Below are 20,555 nucleotides of genomic sequence, written 5' to 3'. Positions count from 1 at the left end.
AGTATTATAGTGAGTATATGCTTCATTTATTCCCTTGAATATTTATTAGTTCTGAGTGGTCCAATAATTAGAAGACACACAAAAATGAGAAAGTATAACAACATTGCAAGAGTTGTTACAAGATCATATAAGAAGAAGTTACGCAGACAACTCACATGAGGACCACTGTGGTATGGAAGGACATGTGGATTTGCACAGGTAGAAGGGAGGAACATTCTAGGCAGAGTAGTGGTATGAAAGATCAAGGAGGTTAGGCATGAGTGTTGAGAATCTACAGTAGCATTGTCCCAACAGAACTTTCTGCAGTGATGGAGATGTTTGCTATCTACACTGTCCAATATAGTAGCCACTAGCCCTCGTGACACTTAAAATGTGGCCAGTGCAACTGAAGGGAGTTGATTTTTTAACTTTAATCACGTTATGTTTAAACATAACTGTTTATCCTGTGACGGTCATATTGGACGGCACAGATCTAGAGGCTGGTGAGCAGCCCTACCTCACCACAGTGGGTATTCCTGATGGGGCTCAGTATGGTAAGGGGGAAGACACGTTTAGAAGGCTTAAGTTGGGGTGAGAATTTGAGTACCTTACAGTGCCAGAATAAGGAAGCATTGGGAAGTCGGTGAAGGTGAACATGCAGTGTCGATTGGAGAAGGTAGGGCCGGATGCCAGGAGATTAATAGGAAAGCTATTTGAGTTATCTGTGTGATAGAGATGGGTTTTATGAGAAAAAAAAAAACAAAAAAACGGTTGGTGGTTATTTCACTATAGAGTAACAGGAGAGAGGTGTCAGAGTATTCTTGTTTCCAACCTGAGTGGCTGGAAAATTAATAAAGTATTTTCTTAAGAATAGGGAAGAACTGGTTGTGGAAGGAATAAAGATTAAATTGACATGTCGAATTAAGGTGGAGTCTCTAAGTAGAAGTATCCTACCGGCAAGTTGGAGATAAATAACCAAAGCTTAGGGAAGGGCTCAGAGCTTCACAAAAGATTCTCAGGAGTCTTCTCCTGGAAATGATGGTTGACCTTCCAAAAGTGGATCGGTATTCTGAGAGGACCATGGAAAGGAAAAAGCTGGTGGGTCAAGCCTTCCACTGAAATCCACAATTGGGAATTAGTAGAAGGAAGAGGTATATTTAAAGTGGATGGAAGAAGAAATTGGAAGAAAGATGTAGGGTCAGAGGAGCAGTGAAACCAGAAAGCCTGGGGAAGAGAGATTCCAGAAGTAGGTTCAGATTGGGAAAATGTTGTATGGTTGGCTCATGTTGAAGGAGGAAAGGTCAGGGTAATCAAGTGAATGCAGGTGTGAAGAGACACAGAGCATATTAAGAAATGAGAAGTAGGGGCGCCTGGGTGGCTCAGTCGTTAAGCGCCTGCCTTCGGCTCAGGTCATGATCCCAGGGTCCTGGGATCAAGCCCCGCATCGGGCTCCCTGCTTGGGGGGAAGCCTGCTTCTCCCTCTCCCACTCCCCCTGCTTGTGGTCCCTCTCTCGCTGTGTCTCTCTCTGTCAAATAAATAAATAAAATCTTTAAAAAAAAAAAAAGATTATCAGATGCCCTCGAGTGACTTATATTTCAAAATAGATGCAATCTCTTTGATTCCGAAGGTTGAAGGAAAGAAGTTAATGGACAGAGCAATTAAAGATGATGGAGTGAGTGATCTAGGGCGCAGGTGACAACATATTAACCATGGTAAGGTGGGACAGTTGTCCGAGAGAGAAGCAGGATGGGGCTCAAGTTAGAAGAAAGGAGATGGCGGAGCTTCTGCCAGCTTGCATTGACTTTCCCAGTAGTGTGGGAGACGAGTCCCTTACTGGGGTGGTGAGGTGGGCGACTCGGCAAATGGTACTGGAAGTTTAAGAATAATGGAGAAGTTTTGAAAGTTTTGAAAGAACCATTGCGGGTAGTGGGCCGTGGAGAATTCAGAGCCTGAACAGCAAGGGCAAAGCCTGGTGGAAAGTTTGATGTGGCTGTGGATTAGGTAATTGTTACTTCCTAGAACAACTGGATGACCTGATAGTAAGATTGGAGAGAAATGTTGGTAAAGATGATTCTGGCCTACCATAGCAAATCAGTTAAGAGACGAGGCTCTAGAGTCAGATTGCCTGGGTTGAAGTCTAAGCCCCGCCACTTAACTTGCTTTTTATAACTTTGGGGGAGCTACCATTCACTTTGGTACCTTGCTTTCCCTTGTCTGAAAAATAGAGATAATAGTATCAGCCTCAGGATTGCTAGTAAGATTAAATGAGTTATACTTTCATATTTCATCTAATTAAGATGCTGCTAATTATTTCATTGTACTATTTCATGTGCTACTCGAGGAAAAAAAAAAACCCCGTCAATTAGATATGACTTACCATTGATTGTAAAGTTCCTTGTTTCAGAGGTGTTAAAATGGGGGAGAGGGGAGGTGCATTTTATGCTCAGTATAGGATTTGGCATAGTGAACATTCAGAAAACATTAGCTGTTTTTAAAAATCAATGTGATTTTAGAGTCTAGAACGTTAATGAGAGCAGTACTGAATCCAATCTAGATAAGGGGTCATAGGTTATAAGGAGTCTAATGGACTTAAATGAATTGAGAAGAGTTAAGCAATGGGAATCCTGGTAATGAAATTGTGAAATACCAAGTTTGGGAATTTGTAGATGGAGCATTTCCCTGACAATTGCAGATAAAGGTTTTTGCGAAAAATATAGTAATTGAACTAAGAGAAGAATGCCCTTTAATGATTTAAAGAAGTTACTTAAATTGCCCAGAGCTTTTAAAGATAAGTATTCAAATTTATCTGTGGCTTTTTTTATAGCATTCATTAGTGTTACTTTTTTTTTCCAGTGGAGTAATACACACTCAGTGTAGAAAGATTCTGGCATGGATTCTTGTCATAGTGTCGGAAGGAAAGGGGGAGATTGATATGTGCCATTTCCTCAAGAGACAGGAGGGGGTAATTAATAGCCAGCTCTAGAGCCCTTTTAAATGTGGAAGGCAGAATCCATAAAGGAAAATTTTATAGATTTGACAGCATTTATGTGGCCAAATACACACTTAAAATAACTAAACATGGACTTACAAATAACAACCTTTTAGGTAACATATTTGCAGCAAGTTACTTACTGTTCTATGTAAGAAACTTCTAAAATCAATAGGAAAACAGCACCCCTAAGAAACAAGATTGGTAAAGGACGTGAACAGACAATTAAAAAATACATGAAATCTGCTAGCTACTAATAAAAAATGTTCTCCTGTGTCCTGGCCAGATTCCTCACTGGAATAGGGATGATGTCTTTTACTTTATTGTGTTATTCTTTATGTACCAGGAAGTATTGGTCTGGGCAAACTGGTTTATTTTTCATTGAAGCCAGAATTTCCCAGCTGCCTAAGCAAAGCTGGAGTTACTGGGAGGTACATGGTATGTATAAGCCAGAGTTATAAAAGACAAGCTTTTTCCATTTTATTTCCTTGATCATATCCTGCTCCTCTCCATGACATGATTTTGGGATCAGAGTCTTAGAAGAATGTGAGGTGTTCCCAGCCCATTAGGGGTTGTCAGTTATATGCGGTTTCTCAATCAACTGACGTGATTGATGAACCTGAGGGACACCTGTGCTTCACAGAGTATAACGAGATGGGCCTCTTTCTCTCCTACCTGAGTTGCAGCATTAGATTCTATTTATAGTGGCATTTTCTTATAGGAGACCGGTGGTGGGCTTGGAATATGGTTTTGATTGTTAAAATTGATTAGTTTATAAGGTATCAAAGTGAGAAAGGTCCTGTCGTGCAGAAGTTCTTATAAAATGAAAGTAATTTTAAAAGTTAGGCATCAGCATTTAATTTCCCAGATTTTCTCTTAAGGATAACAGCGATAATGGATGTAAAAAAAGGCTTTTCATATGCTGTCTGTAAGGGAAACATATGCTGCTTGTGGGTGAGGTCCATACCTGACTGAAGTACACTCGGTCTTACCTTAGCATTAAGGGAGTTCTTACCGAGCTGCTAGACAGAGTAGAATTATTTGGCAGCATTTTCTGCCTCACCATCTCCTTTCTTTTTTTTTTTTTTTAAAGTAATCTCTACACCCAGTGTGGGGCTCGAACTCACAATCCCGAGATCAAGAGTCGTATGCTCTACCAACTGAGCCGGCCAGGCGCCCCTTAGATGATCTGTGAATATTTCAAAGTTGGGGGGGAAAAGACTTTTAAATCTCACTTACACACTTACCACTCAGGCCAGTACCCATCCCCTCCTTTTTCTGAGTGACTGTGAGTAGGAACCCTGAACTGATATGCCTTCGTCAGGCTCAGACTCTTTAAAAGCTAAGTGGGACAGGGAGGGTGACCGCCTGGAAAACGGGTCTTAATTTTATCAGAGACTGTAGCTTTTCATGAAAGGGAATAATAATGCAGAGCATGTTGTGCTAGCATTTAGCCCCTACTGGAACACCCAGGATGGCAGATTGTATATGGCTTGCCATCTCATCTGTTACAGCTTCCTGTTTTGCTTTTTGCCCATTGCTGGCTTTGCAGTGTGGCATGATTAATAACACCCTCTTTATTTTCCTTGTGTTCATGTTTGTGTGCTCAGGATTTCCATTTAGTTTATTCAAGCTTGAGGGAATGTTTGATTGGTTTTAAATGTTTTCCTGTTAACTGTGAACAAAATTAACTTGATTAACATTCAGATGATTGGCACACAAACTGTATTTATAGCACTTATTTGCATTTAAACACTGAAGAGTTCTGTCTTGTCAAATTGTGCAGGCTGAGATGTGGATTTGTATTTCGGGAAGGGCTCCTTTAAGAAGGTGCAGCCTCACTCTGGGGTTCTGCCTTTTGTTAAGCCGGTAAAATCTATTCAGCAAGTAACTTGTGCACTCCTGCTGTGTGTCTGCTATATTTGCGGGAGGGATAGAGAAATGTATTCTCAGTTTCTGCCTCCAAGGAGCAATCCTATCAGTAGGAGGAGACTACAATAAGAAAAGTTAAATAACAAGCCATCATTACTAATGTTACATATTCTTACTTTGAAGGTATTTCTCTTATAATTGGGATAGCCTTTAAAATCAAGGGATTGAGAAAGAAAGCTGATGCAGTTGGTGGAGCTCTTGCTTCCTGTCCTTCAGCAGTTTTTGAGTGTGTCTGTACTTCATAAGGTATGTTTTATACACTTGATAAGGTGGGAATCAGTGGTCATAAATGTTAGACTTGCACTAAAAATCTTGTAACTTTGACGAACAGTACAAACCAGCTTGTCCAGTCTAGCCTTTGTTTTAATAGCCTTTGTTACGGTTTTCTTACTACCTCTTTCGACTGAGTTACTTGGGGGTAACGGGCAGTGTCTTTATGATCACAGGATTGTTCTCCCTTGGTCTGCCCATCAAAATCACTTGAACAACCACCACAGAAATCCATGGACCTGCCGCTAGGGGATTCTACTCAAGGGTTATGGTGGGGAGCTTTTATAAAATTATTACGGGCAAGTTTAATGTCTACCAGCATTAAGAACTTTTGGCCTGACACACAGTAGGTACCTGATGAGTGGATTTTTTCATTTTAAGTTCGTTGTGGGTATGAACTATGTCTTTTATACCCAGCAGCACTTGACCCTGTGTAATACCCATTGTAGGTGCTCAAACCATACCGGTTAATTCTGACGATTGACTGTTTTGTTCCTGCCCCCCCCCTTTTTTTTTAAAGATTTATTATATTAGCACGAGCTCACAAGTGGGGGCAGGGGCAGAGGGAGAGAGAGAATCTCAAGCAGACTCCCTGCTGAGCACGGGCCTGACCCATGGCTGGATCCCACGACCCTGAGATCACAACCCGAGCTGAAATCAAGAGTCGGACGCTCCACCAACTGAGCCACCTAGGCTCCACTGTCCCTGCTTTTTTTTGTTTGAGGAGAAAAAGAGAGAGGAAGAAAGGATGTGTATGTTTGACCTCTTTCTCTTGTCCATTCTTGAAGAGATCAGCAATTCCTTGTGTCCTAGTGTCTAGAAGTGGAGCTAAATAGAGGTGTTGAGGCCTGAGGCATTTAGATTACAAGGAGAAAAGGAAGTTTGGGTTGTCACAAGTAGGGGAGGCAGGGCAAGAGTGATTCTACCAGCATCCAGTCGGTAGAGGGCAGGGATGCTGCTTGACATCCCATAATGCTAAGATTGAGAAACCCTGCCACAGAGCATGAAGAGGGGGGAAGAAGGGGGTTAGGAGGCAGATAAGAGTTGAAGTGGTAGTGCCCCCAGCTGATGTTACTGCCATACCAGTACACGGTTTGCTTTATCTTCCCCTCTGCTGCTCATTCCCTCACCCACATCCTGCAGAGTTCACAGTATTCATTTTTGCCATCATGTATAGATAGCATTGTGACTGTCAGCTGTGTGTTAGCCATTAAAATGAATATTTTAATATTTTACCTATAAATTTTCTCCATCTCTACATTTGCCTGAGTGGAAAATTACCTTAACAAAACTACTGGCTTATTTTTTTTAAGCCAATAATTCTATGTTTTCAGTGAAGAACCCTAAGAATAATCAGTGAGAATGTAAAGAAAATGCATTTCATAAAAGGAGTTTAATTTTAATGTTCCACAGACATATAAGAAAAGAATATTAAGATTTGGAAACATATATGGTCTATTGGTGTGAAGCCATGGTGCAATTTCCTTATGTCTTATTGAGTTGTAGCTTATGACTTTTTATCTTTATTTTGGGCTCTTAAGATTAAAATGAACTTAATTTTGTCATTGCTGCCCTGATAATAAAACTCTTGGTTTTTCCCATGTTCTAGGAAAGTGGGAAGTTATCAAGAAGGGAAGAACAATGAAAATAAAAATAAGTTGGGAAGGGAAGAATTGGAGGGATTGAAATAAAACTATAAGCAAATCCCTGCTTACCAGTCCTTCTGCTTTATGCATGAGACACAGGAGGAGGTTATTTAGGAGGAGCAGGGTGGTAGACTGGTTGCCTTGGCAAGCTCCTTAACCTTTCTGTACCTCTGTTTCATCATGTCTAAAAGAGTCCTTATAGGATTCTTGTAAGGATTATGAGAGGCAATAGGTATAAAGTATCAGAACAGTGCTTGGTGCTTCATTGTGAGTGGTGATGGTGGTGGTGGTGATATGAGGATGATTTTTGATTCTTTTTGAATACTTGAGCTGTGTTGAAAATTGATGGAGACCATGGATGCACTCATATGATGTCATCCATTGAACCCCGTGCATGACAACTCCCTCCTTTTGAAGTTGGTAGTGATGGTGATGAGAGTTTGTTGAGTCTTCAAATTGGTGTGTTTCAGATGTTCTATTAAGGCTGTTTCTTGCCTACAGTCAGAATTTCAAGAGGAGGAGAGATTTGTATGACAAAATAGGTTTGTTTTTGTAAGTTTTTATAATAAAACCATTTTAGTTAACTGACTGCATCATCCACTTAGAGATTTTCCACAGCGGTATTTGAATCTTGAACAGGCATTTGTTCTCAGGGTTAATAATATTAATGTAAACAAACTGTGATAAGGAATTAAAATCTTTCTTTGATAAAGTATAATACATTCCAAAAACAGTGGTTAATTTTTTTTAATTCACTGTGGTATAATTGACGTACAATATTATATTAGCTTCGGGTGTACAACATAGTAATTCGACAATATTATTGACTGTATATGTCATCCTCATGATGTATTTGTTTTATAAGTGGAAGTTTGTACTTCTTAATGCCTTTCACCTATTTTGCCCCTTTCCCCACCTTCCTCCCTTTTGGCAACTACCAGTCTATTCTGTGTCTGTGAGTCTGAGTTTTGTTTTGTTTGTTTTGTTTTTTAGATTCTATACAGAAGTGACATCTTGCAGTATTTGTCTTTCTCCATCTGGCTTATCTCACTTGGGATAACACCCTGAAAGTCTATCCATGTTGTCATAAATGGCAAGATTTCATTCTTTTCTTATGGCTGAGTAGTATTTGTGTGTGTGTGTGTCTGTGTGTGTGTCTGTGACTGTGTATATGTGTGTACCACATTTTTATCCATTCATCCATAGTTGGACACAGGTTGCTTCTATATCTTGGCTATTGTAAATAATGCTGCAATATACATAGGGGTGCATATATCTTTTTGAATTAGTGTTTTCACTTTCTTCAGGTAGATACTCAAGTAATAGAATTGCTGGATCATATGGTATTTTTATTTTTAATTTTTTGAGGAAACTCCATACTCTTTTCCATAGTGCCTGCACCAATTTACATTCCCACCAGCAGTGCACAAGGGTTCCTTTTTCTCCATATCCTCACCAATACTTGTTTCTTGCCTTTTTGACCTCTTTTTGATAAAAGCCATTCTAACTGGTGTCAGGTGATATTTCACTGTGGTTTGATTTGTATTTCCCTGAAGCTTAGTGATGTTGAGCATCCTTTCATGTTCCCATTGGCCATCTGTATGTCTTCTTTGGAAAAATGTCTACAGTGGCTAATTTTTATTGAGGCTGCTTTGGATTATCCATTTTATTGTTCCTACTGATGTGACTGCTTAACAATCAGTTGAACTCAATCTGTATTTTTATTGCATGGTAGGAAACAAAGCCCAAGATGCATGTGAGATGTAGTCGTGGCAAAGAAAACAGCATAGATTCTTGGCCATTTACCCTGTATGTATGTTCCTCCTTGGATAAACGTTGTGTGGCTCTTATCACAGTCATCATGTAAGATGGTTCTCCCATCTCTCACTGACATACCTCCTAACTCTAAGCTTGGTGGTGATGGGAACTGTACCATACTCAATTTTCTTTCTACTGCACTTTTATGTTGGTGGTAAGCGCTTAAAGAATTTGTTCAATTAAGTAGTGAATTAGTGAAGACTAAAGTTGTCTTAATAGTTGAATGTCTAAAGGAGGAGAATTTGGGTTCCGGAGACTTCTGAGAGCTTTGCTAGGTGTTTCCATTCTGACCGGTAAGTCAGTCATTGTGGAAAAGTTCATGGAGGACTGGACTGAACCCGTGACTGAGGCAGAGAAAGTCTGGACTTACGGTACAGCTCTCATCTAATTCCGTTGGGTACCCTTGCTTATAACCAGAGCATTTTTCCTCTAACCCAGTGGGAGATGTTGCATTTGCTTCTTTTAGCTCTTAGCTGGAGGGAGCTGGTCCTGTTCTGGAAGAGGGCTGCTACTGTTTTGTTCAGTTTTTTCTCCGAGGTGGCCAAGCGAACCTTTGTTAAGTCCAGTCTAGTTTTTGGCAGATTGAAAACAGGCTGTTGTTGATTGTCATGTGGAGGAGAGTGAAATCTGGCTAATGTCAATGTTTGTTTCAGTGATTGTGTAAACTTTGATTTTTAGAAACTATTTCGTTCTTCCAAGTAACAGATTTATATGCTGGAAAAGTGAAGGACCAAATTGCTTTTGAAGATTTTTGAGTAAAACAAAACTTTTTTGGGGTAAGAAATTCATGCATTGAAAAGTTTGAAGGATATTTGAATTGTTAATGGAAAGGGGACTAAGGGGCTAGAATGGGAAGAAAATTATTTTTTGTTATAATATGCATTTTGTAAAATCAAATTTTTTGATGATGTGGCTGACTTGCTTAATAAAAAAGTGCATTCCCGCTCACCTCTTCACCCGGAATTAAGTCATATATTCCAACTCTGTATACAGGAATAGATTTCTCTTAAAAATCCCACTGCAGGGGCGCCTGGGTGGCTCAGTTGGTTAAGCGACTGCCTTCGGCTCAGGTCATGATCCTGGAGTCCCGGGATCGAGTCCCACATCAGGCTCCCTGCTCAGCAGGGAGTCTGCTTCTCCCTCTGACCCTCCTCCCTCTCATGCTCTCTGTCTCTCATTCTCTCTCTCGCAAATAAATAAAATCTTAAAAAAAAAATTAAAAAAAAAAATCCCACTGCAGTGATATTTCCACTCTGTGCAGAAACACTGTCAATTATTTTTTCTTTATAAAAAGATAAATCTTGCCACCTCTTGGTCATAATACTGTCTTACAGAGTGATGTAGAATAAGTGTTACCCTCTTCAGTTTTTATTTGTTTTTATTGGGTTTTAAAATTGAAAATAGTAATTGGTTATAAGTAAAAATGTTCTGCACTCCCCTCCTTCCAGCTCACTCCTAGAGGGAATCACTTACTTGGTTTTGTGCATTTCCTTCCAGGCCTTTAAAAATGTACCTATGTTATATATCTACGGGTTTTGTTTCTCTTTGTGTTTTTGAAATGGAGCCATACTGTATATACTGGTCTGCAACTTCTTTCTAACTGAACAGTTACGGTCTGGTTTTCTTTCCCTGTTAGACATAAAAGTCTGTCTGGTTTTTTTCCCTTTTAACAGTTACATCATGGTCGGATGTACCCTAATTGATTTCATCACTCCATTATTGTTGGACATCTGGGTTATTTAGAACATGAATATGCTTGTGTATGTTCATCTGAGGATGTTGCTTCCCTTGCAGCTGTCTTAAGGCGTGGCCGTTCTCTCTCATAACCCGAGGCCCATGGTGCCTGGAAGCGGGGGCCCTGTTCGTTGCCACCGCCACACCATTCTTCCGTCCTCCATAGAAACACCCAGCTTTGAATATCATGTCAGATTTCACCTCTCACTTTCCTTCCTTGTTAGTGCTTTACTGCCCCGGCCCCCATCATTCACCCTCATTCCTACGAGATTTTAGCTACCAGTCGTTAACTCCCTCCCTCCTGCTCCTGTGATAATTCTTGGACAGCTTCTCCAGTGACCTTTGACCCCACCTCAGAGACTCCGCCTCATAGTTCCATAATACGGGATTTTGCATGTCTAAAAATTAAACCGATTTCTCCAGCTTTATGGTTAATTATTTTCTTTATTTACTTCAGCAATAAAGTGTTATTTGTTCATGGCCCTCCCTTCAGAATATATCCAGGATCTGACTGTTGGGCCACACTGATCCAAACCTTTGACCCTCTCCAACCACAACAATGGCCGTAGCTTCCTAATTGGTCTCCCTCGCTCTTGCTGCCATTACCACAACCAGCTGTCACCACTCCTACTGCTTCCGACTTCTATTCTTTCAGGGGGCCAACCCGTGGTCATCCTGTCAAGCTCTGCTCACTTCTCCCCCGTGGTGCCCAGCTCAGTTCAGAGTGCAGGCTGGGAAGTCCGTGGGTCGGCTCCCCGTGGGTCTGCCCCCGAAACCTGGCCCACCTCCGCTCTCCCGCCTGCCCCTTGCCTCGTTCCCCCTGCAGCAGTGTGCTGCCCCACTTGTCCACATGGCTCAGCCTGTCACCTTTCTAGGCTTCTGTTCAAATAGCACCCTCCTCGTGAGGCCTTCCCTGACCACTGGAATGTAGGTCTCATGAAGGCACAGACTTTTAAAAATATGCTTTTGGTCTCTTTTGTTCAGTGCCAGGTCCCCAGCGCTTTTCCCTCCTTCCCGCCCCCCCCTTCTTTATGTCTTATAAAGTTAGAACTTCACGGAACAGACAAAACTAGGACAGAAACTTCGGTTTTTTGTATGTACAAAGTATTCAAATTAAGTTCCTTATTTGTGAAGCTGTTGTGTTAATAAAATACATTACATTTTTTGGCATGTTGTAATTTTCAAATCAGTTTTGCATGTTCATATTTGAGCCTCGTTAACAATCCAGTAGGATAGGTGATGGAATCAAAATTTTGTGGAAAAGCACATTGAAGCTCAGAGCGGTGTTTTGTTCAGAGTACAGCTTCTAAGTGGAAGCTACCATTTCAGCCTACCTCTTTTCACTCCGAGGGAAGGGCCCTTGTTTTCTCATTTAGAAACATCTTACAGTGACAGAAAAATTGTAGGGGTTTTATTTAAAAGTGTGGGACATGTGCCCTGATTTCTTATTTTGGACTGAGTCTGCCTTTTGTTTCTATTTTGAAAGTACATAGAATAAATAGTTAACTTTAAAATTCCTGACAATGACAGATCAACAAGTTTTATTTCTCTCACCTGTGAAGGAAGTGGCCTCCACCCAGTTTTACTGAATTAGGAGGGAAGTGATTTTTTCAAGTGATAAAAAGAAATAAAATTCCATGCTCTTCCCAGAGGAGGAGTTCAACAATTGGGAGAATGGCGTGAGACCATATGTTGGTTTGTAAAAGGATATAACTTGTAAAGATGTTTCCTTTGATGCCTGTGATGAATATGGATGTGTTTCCCTTCTAGAGGGTCCTGATTAAATTATTCAATTAAGAGCTGAGCAGAAGGTCTAAATATAGGGAGAGGGTTCAGGCTGTCCTGCCTTGTGTGTGTCAGCTCACCCCTACAGATGTGTGTTTATTGTCATAAACAGCACCTGTGAGATCAGTGGGGAAGGAGAAATATGTTCCAAAAAATGAAATACAGCAGGATTTTTTTTAAAATAGGGCAGTTTTTTTCCTCTCCAGCCTACTCCATTTTCATCTGTGAATTTGGAGTTTGAATTACTTTTTTTTAAACCTGATTAATGGACTCTAGCACCTGTTCTGTGTATTATCTGTTTAAAATGTAGATCTACCACTTATTAGAATATGGTCTTGAGAAAATTACTTGACCTCTGCTTCTCAGGTTTATTAGTAAAATTGAGGTAATGATATATAGCTTGAAGGATTGCTGTAGAAATCAGTAAGATAATGTTTGTAAAAACAACCAGTATAATACTTACATAAGGTAATAATGCAATTAGAATAATTTTGTTCATTTGTTAGTGATGACTCATTCATAACTGACTACTTGTGGGAATTTACCACATTTAGCATTCTTTGCAGTCTGTGAAATTGCTATTCTACATTAACAGTGACCCAAAGAGAGTATTTTTCTTTTTTCCAAGAGACAACTATGGTAGAGTTTTTCTTCTTGTACTCAACAAAATTAAAGTTTAAAATGCCTCTGGTCTTCAATCCTCCTGTGTTTGAGGAGTGAGCACTTGAAGGCCAAATGACTGTCCAGTCTTGAGTTGAGGTGAATGCAGAGGACATTCATCAGGGTGAGGTAATTAGGACCTGGATATCTTGAAAGGCTACCATGAACTGAAGAGTAGTCTTCCGTTACAAGCATGAATTTGAGAACAGGGATTCAGTGGGATTAAAGAAGTGGCGAGGAGATGTACAAATAAGCCAGAATTGTTTGTTGAAGTTGAGGACAGTAAGAAAACTTCTAAGTGCCTTCAGCCTACTTAACAAGTAATCATCTCATGAAACAAAACACAGCCGACACTTGCTATCCTCTGGGGAGTCTCTGTGACTAGGGAAAATCAACCAGTTGTCCCATAAGCAGCCTAGGTTTGTCAGGATGGAAGGACTTGTGTATCCAGAACAGAACCAGAGAGCATTCTCGTCTTCAAGAATTTTCTAACACAGTGGAAGATATATTGAATAGTGTACTTGGCACACCTAAATATGTAAACTAGAGCCCTGTCCTCTTTAGAGTCTCAAGTAATTGTGACATCCATAAATTCCATGCTTCATTTTCATCAAAGGGATGCTGCTTTCGAAATTATCTGGCCGAAATCACAGCTTGCAGTGACCTTACAAGTGGTAAGTGGGAAGCTGCTATTCAAAGTCTACGTGTTGCTACTCCTTTCCTTTTTGATTCCAAAGTTTCCCACTCGGTTGACACTGTTGAGAGACCTCACTGCAGTTCTTGCTAGTCATGTCACACCTGCAAGACCGGGAAACTGGCTGTTAGCGCACGTGTTTTTAAGGTGGTAGTACTGCGTAATTACATTACTACTAAAAATAGGCTTTCAAGAGCTTATCCTCCCTCCTATCTTCACTCCTCCCCCATTACCCCAGATCTGGAACATTAATCTCTGAAAAAATGGCAAACTATTCTGTGTCATTTAATTACACGTTTAGAAAGTTGGGAAATGTTTGGAAGTAACAATAACAAGGCTTAATAACAAGAGACTGAGTAACGTGAAATTTGACTTCTGGGTGTTTGTAATGGTGGGACTTTGCTGCTGCTTTGATCTAAGACCAGCAGATTTCTTCTATGATCTCCGGCGAATCTTCATAGCACTTTCTTGTGTAGGAATTTGTTTAAATACACTTGCGTTTTCTGAGGACTCAGTTGAAGTAGAGTTCCTTTTGGCCGAACTTCCCGGCAGCGAAGTGGGTGGTTTAAAAAGTGCTTTCAAATCTGTAAAGGTTGGAGAAAGATTTTATTCATCCTCATTTTCTTGTTCTAGGGTTTTTTTTCCCCCTTGTTTTGGTTGGTGGTGAGTTTTATTTAGCTACATTTGACCTGTTTGAAATTGAAAGTCAAGGGCTAACTGCTATTTTAAAACAGGAAAAAAATGCAGAGGCACTTCACCTGTTTTCTCCTGCAATTCAAATATCTCAAAATGAAGTTAGTTCCTAATTGGAGTAACTGGGGGGATGAAACATTTGAACAGATTATTTGTTGAAACCAAATCATAGAGCACTGTAACTTTGAGGTATTTGTCTGAGCCCGAGATGGCTAGAGAAACCCTCTCTCTGTTCTGATATTCCTTGTAATGGCATTATACTTGCGTTGCACATTTAAGCATTTTTTTTCCCTGTCTGCTTTAAGAGTGGATAAAGATGTATCACTTTCCTTAAGGAACTGTATGATAGTCTTTCGTGCTTTTGTTGGGAACTGTTCAGAGTTGATACCGCTTATGGCTGTATTTTGCTTGTTCCAGAGTACTGTCTCTGCCTGTGTTCGTTACTGTTTTTCACAGGTACTGTTCCTGGGATTGCTTTTCCACCTGCAGATGTGAGTGTATGTGCTGCTTCTGCTTCAGCGTTCCTAAGCCACCATGTGGATTGTCTGCTGTTCCCCTTTTAAGTACTAAGTAATTTAGTTTTAGCAAAAGTTTAGAAGATCCCTGTTCTTCAGGACTTGACTCCATAGCCTAATTTTACTTAGGTCTAATGAATATGGTTATGATCTCCCCCCACCCCCTTCTCCTGCCATTTTGTGAATTCTCCATCTTACTCTTAACCAGCAAAGCTCCTTGTAATTCTTGGCTTAATGAGGATTGCTCTTTATGTTTTATAATGTTTACTGGCATTGAATCTCTGGAATATTTTTCTTTGCTGCAGCCTTCATCTTTTTAAGCATTTTTAACCCTAATCGGTAGTGTCTACTCTTCTTCTGTGATTCTGTGGTTTCTGTGAGTGTCAGGAATTTTTAGTTTATCTTTTATTCTTCTTGAGAATCATGATCTGTTTTGGCAATTCTGCCTTTGGTAAAAGTATGCAGTTGACTTGGGTACCCAGATGACATCAAGTAGGCTAAAAAAAAATGGAGTAATGAAAAGTTACATTAGAGATCCACTGGCATGTTCACTTTTTGGCCCTTTTTGATGTTTTACTTTAGCCAGGCATCTCAGAGGAGGCAAGGGTTCTTATCAGACCTTGAATCCTATTGAAACTTGGATGTTAGGATAGATGACACATACCTTTCCATAGTACCAGTATTGCCACCAGTTGCTTTATACAACACATCTCTGTGGTATTTTACATCTCCATGGTGTATGTTGGTATATGTTGAAACATTTTAGATATAAAAAACTATTGCATTACAAAAATCCCATAGTCGGCTTATGATGTCTCGGTAGCCCCAGTGTAGCTCTTCTTTGGGTGCTCATGTCTTACTTTTCCTGCTTATTCACAAGATCATCTGTTTAAGAAGAAAGCTAGTGTAGTGATATAAGTCAGGAAACATGCACAGTTTATTTTGTTACTTGGAAATACTTGTTTCCTAAAAAATGGTTCAAACATTTTTATAGGAAGATTAATTTTTGCAAAGTTGTCTTTTTTCCTTAAATAACTTACCCAGCTGTTAAACAGTTCCAAAGTGAAGTTAATCAATACCCTGTGCATTTAGTTTCTTGATTCTTTTGATCTCTATGCCATGCTGTTTTACCATTAGAGTTAAGACAGAGTAATGAACCAAAGAACAAGAAGTGAAAAAAAAGTGAGTTGCTTGCTTCATTGACAATAGACCATTTATCTTCTGTCCGTTATTTTTTTAAGGTACTAGGAGTCTTTGATTTTTTTTTTCCCCCAGTCACTTTTTGGAGCCTATATTTTATATTTATTTTATTGAATAATTTATTCCCTCAATATTTAATGGAGTCATTTATTTTGTCTACTTCATTGAATTCCATGCCAGTGCAAGAATTATAAACCAACTGGTTGAAGCTACAGAGGGCATTTAATTTGGTTCTGATCTGTCTCCTCTCTCCATCAGTTTATAATGGTACTTGGTTTGTACCACTTGGCAGCTACCCTCTCTCTGCCCTTTTTTAAAATGTATTTTCAGATACAATTAGAATAATTCTTTTAAAACTCTCTGTGGGGGGCGCCTGGGTGGCTCAGTCGTTAAGCGCCTGCCTTCGGCTCAGGTCATGATCCCAGGGTCCTGGGATCGAGCCCCGCATCGGGCTCCCTGCTCTGCGGGGAGCCTGCTTCTCCCTCTCCCACTCCCCCTGCTTGTGTTCCCTCTCTCGCTGTGTCTCTCTCTGTCAAATATATAAATTAAAAAAAAAATCTTTAAAAAAAATAAGTAAATAAATAAATAAAACTCTCTGTGGGAGTCTGGGATCTGAAAAGTATTGAACACCAGATAGTGTATTTTGTTTTTATTCACACAGTTGGATAATTATATGTTTCTTTACTTGACGAGGCCAGGATGAAGAAAATGCCCATTGTTGTGCAATTGGCTAATTAGGTTTCCTTTAAATATAAAGCAAGTCACACAGCAGTTAAAGGTATTTTAAAATTTTTCGCTTTTTTTCCTTTTAACATTAAGGAATAGCACATAGGTTGCAAAATTAAATAGCCTAGTCAAACGGAGTATTATAAGAGTATTTTTCTTGTTTGGCCTCTGGCAGGGCTAATAGAAATCCTTCCCATAGGGAAGACTCCATATGGAAAAGTTCCGAATTTAGAACCCTGCTTTAAACTGTATTTCTATTACTTCCAAAATCCGATCACGCTCTAAGTCTTTAGACTTTAGAAGTAGAGGTTGTATGTAGCTTGACTTCATGAAATTGATTTTTGTTTTTTGTAATTTGCAAATACTTGCATATAGAGGCTTTTTTAAAATTCAGAAGTTAAAGTTTTTCATTAAGTGTTTGAAAAGTTTAGAAAAGTAGGAGAGAGATATTACTAACCTTCCAAACCCAGCCACTGTTAATATTTTGGTATATTTACGTAGTTGTTCATGCTGTATATACCATTTTATGTTGTGCTTAAGGTTTTTTCCAAGTTATTACATAGCTTTTATGAACATAATTTTTTAAGGGCTACATAATATTCTATTGAGTGGATTGTACCGTAGCTTACTTGTTTTCCAGTTATTGGATCTTACTCTTTTTCCCCGAAAGTAGATAATGCTTTGATGAAAATCTTTGTGCAAAAACGTTTTACCTTTCTAGTTCAGAATCTTTCCTTAGAGTAAGTTTCTAAAAGTGAAGTTGCTGGAACAAAAGATAGTATTTTTAAGGCTTCTGGGAGGTTCTTTACTAGATGAATGCTGTGTGTGTGTGTGTATGTGTGTGTGTCAGTGTGAAATGTTTGTATTTGGAGAAGAGGGAAGGAAATCTCTGTTTGCTGACTCATGTTTTTATTTTGCACTTTAAACTGATAAGGCCACTTAGCTTTTGACATAAACTAAAGCAGGAAGTACAAAAAGGGGCAGAAAAAAATGAGTTGTCTTGCCAAGGCCATAGTATCATGGACTCATTTGAGTTCCTGATGGGGAGGTAGGTGGCTTGTTTGACTTGTATATAAAAAAAAAATGCCTAACTCAAATAGGCAGAAATTAGTCATCGGCCTGCATTTTGTTTCATCTACGCACATTTATACGTAAAGTTTTGTGATCTAGCCACTCGTTTTTGTGAGTGGCATCAGGACATGCATCCTCCAGCTGACTCCTACAGTGTTTAGAGTTTTTTGTTCTCTTTTTGGAGAAGGCTTCCTGTACTGAGGCTAACACATGAACTGTCTTTCTGAATCATAGAGCTAATCGCAGTAGGGCTCTGATATAAAACCTTCCACTCGTCTGCAGGGTAAGATGCATCACCGGCCCTCATAGTCTTGCACCTGCCCTTAGCAGCCTTGTGTCCTCACCAGCCGCCTTGAACCCCAGCATTTCTGTCTTGTGTCTGTGAGAACTAGCAATTGAAACAAGTGGTTAAAAAATTGAGGTTCTAGAGCCAGACAAGATGGGTTCCAACCCTGATTCTGGCATACAGCTGTGTATGTAAACTTTGGACAGATGACTGAACCTTTCCATATTTCACTTTCCTTACCTGTAGAACGGGGGAAATGATAGTGTTTGCTCAGAGAGTTTGTTGCAAAGCTTAAACTAGTTAGGAGATAGAAGGTGCTTGGAGCAGTGTCTGTCATGCAGTGATATTTCAAAATGTTAGCTCTGTTGTTTCGTAAAATTCTACTTATCCTGTAAGACCTGTCCGATATTACCTTTTTGGGAAAACTTCCTGAAATCCGTGGAATTCATTGTTCTTTTTCTTTTATATATTATTGTTTATAATTGCCTTAGAGCTTTTATCATACAGTGTTATAGTTAGTTCATGATGGGCAAATGCATAGTATGTGGGCCTCCCCTTCTATTCCTGTGCTCATGGTCGACCTTGGTACAGTCACACATTCCTTCTGGAGGAGGCCCTAACACTTGGCCTAACCTTCTCAGCCCCATCCTTTGGCGTTAGCATGCAGGGATACCGACTTGCCCCGGTGAGAGTTAGTTGTGTACCCCCTGGCTCTCCCCTTAGCTTGTGAGCCCCTTCAGGAGATAGACATTTTTGCCCTTGTCCCCTGTGTATAGCACAGTGCCAAGCGCTCAGCAGGCACTCAGTACAGCTTTGTTGAATGAATGTCAATTTGAATAGTAAAAACGAGGCTCTGAAATGGTGGTTCTTAATCTCATCCCCTACCCTCCCCCCAAGTATACTTGCCTTGTACAACTAGCCCATCACTGACAGAGTTTGAAACAGCCCCAGATGATTTTGATAGAAACTCAGTCCCTTCTCTTCGAAGATCATTGGCTAAAATATAAAAAAGCAGTTATTGGAGTAGAAGAAAAGGCCATATAGAGTAAGAAGAAATGTATTCTCTTTGTCATTTGTTACCAGAAGACTAGAGAGAAGTCGTCCTTCTTGTTCTTTTGCAAAGCTAACCTGAAAGTAAATGATTACTTCAGTAGGTACACTCTGACCGAGTATGGCTTTTGATAGTGGCCCAGCTGTGTTTTCTTTCCTTTTCTGTTAAATGAAAATAATGCCAACTTCAAAAGGACTGGTAAATTGGGATAAAACTCTTTAAGAAAGGAAACAATGGCCTCCTTACAGCCCATTTAATGATAGGTATATTTAGTAATATTAATTCATATTTTATTGAATAAAGTTGAAGTTCCACATTTGGCCTTCTGATTTCTTCAGGGAGCTAAATTATTCATTAAACATTTATTGAGGATCTGCTGTGTGCCAGGTACAGTGCTGGGCTCTAAAGACAGGAAGAGTAGTAAGATGGAATTCCTCAGTCACCTTTCTGTAGTGGGGAACACAGACATGCGGACTACTACTATAAAGCAGAAACTGACAAGTAAAATGACAGTATTTTAATCTCCCACTAAGATTGTGGTTTTGTCTGTCATTTTACTTGTCAGTTTCTGCTTTATATATTTTGACACTGTTGTTACGTGAAGATTTGGGATTATGCTATATCCATGGTGGATCAACTCTTAACATTATGAAATGTCCCTTTTTTAATCTCTGGTGAAGCTTCTTATTTTGAAGTCTGTTTTGTTTGATTAGATAGTTATGGCAGCTTTTTTGGTTAGAGTATGCATAGTCTATCTTTTTCCATCCTTTTTCTTTAGCTTTTCTCTGTCGTTTGTGTGTAATGTGTGTCTCTTGTAAGTACGGTAGTTAAGTGGTGCTCCCCATCCATCCCTGCCGATCTTTTACTTGCATATTTAATATGTTTATATTGAAATAATTAATGATTCTTTTGGGATTAGATCTAAATCTTATTGTTTTCTATTTGTCCCATCTCTTTGCTTTTTTTTCTCTCTCTTACATTCTTTGGGTTAATCATATTTTAAAAAATAATTCCATATTTTTTAACTTCTCTATTACCTTTTTATTATTTTTTTAAAAGATTTATTTATTTTAGAGAGAATTAGTGTACACATGCACGTGGTGGGGAGGGACAGAGGGAGAAGAAGAGGGAGGGAAGCAGACCGCCCCCACTGAGCGCAGAGCCTGAAGCAGGGCTTGATCTCACTACCCTGAGATCATGACCCGAGCCAAAATTAAGAGTCCAGACTCTTAACCAACTGAGACACCCAGGTGCCTCTCTTTCAGTAGTTTTTTATTATGACAAGACTTTATCAATAATAATTCAATGCTTTATCACAGCCTGCTGGGTAATACGGGGACCTTAGAACACTAATTTTATTTGCCCCTTTCTGCTTTTTTTTTTTGGTCATGCATTTTAATTCTATTTTTTAAATAACCACAAGAGATTCCTGTAATTGTTTTGTAAAGTCAGTATCATTTAGACTTACTTTTATTTACCTTTCTGGAGCTCTTCATTCTTTCCTG

General features: G+C 39.5%; 1 protein-coding gene across 11 annotated transcripts in view; it reads left to right on the top strand.

Annotated features, from left to right (window-relative positions):
- The window catches only part of SMAD1 (SMAD family member 1), a 105,792-nt gene that overhangs the window by 6,883 nt on the left and 78,354 nt on the right, over window positions 1–20,555 (top strand). For 3 of the 11 annotated variants that reach the window (XM_035022974.1, XM_035022983.1, XM_035022971.1), the window contains one exon: window positions 1,608–5,147. The exons of 4 other annotated variants lie outside the window; for them this stretch is intronic. The gene's annotated coding sequence lies outside the window, so the exon portion shown is untranslated. Of the gene's footprint in view, window positions 1–1,607; window positions 5,148–9,879; window positions 13,489–16,440; window positions 16,695–20,555 lie in introns of those variants that run through there. 4 more of the 11 variants (XM_035022972.1, XM_035022969.1, XM_035022978.1 and 1 more) reach the window with 4 other exon arrangements.

Source organism: Mirounga leonina, unplaced genomic scaffold (genome assembly GCF_011800145.1).
Source record: "Mirounga leonina isolate KUSES-001 unplaced genomic scaffold, KU_Mleo_1.0 Mir_176, whole genome shotgun sequence".
Taxonomy (NCBI): Eukaryota; Metazoa; Chordata; class Mammalia; order Carnivora; family Phocidae; genus Mirounga; species Mirounga leonina.
This window is presented reverse-complemented; position numbering and strand designations above follow the sequence as displayed.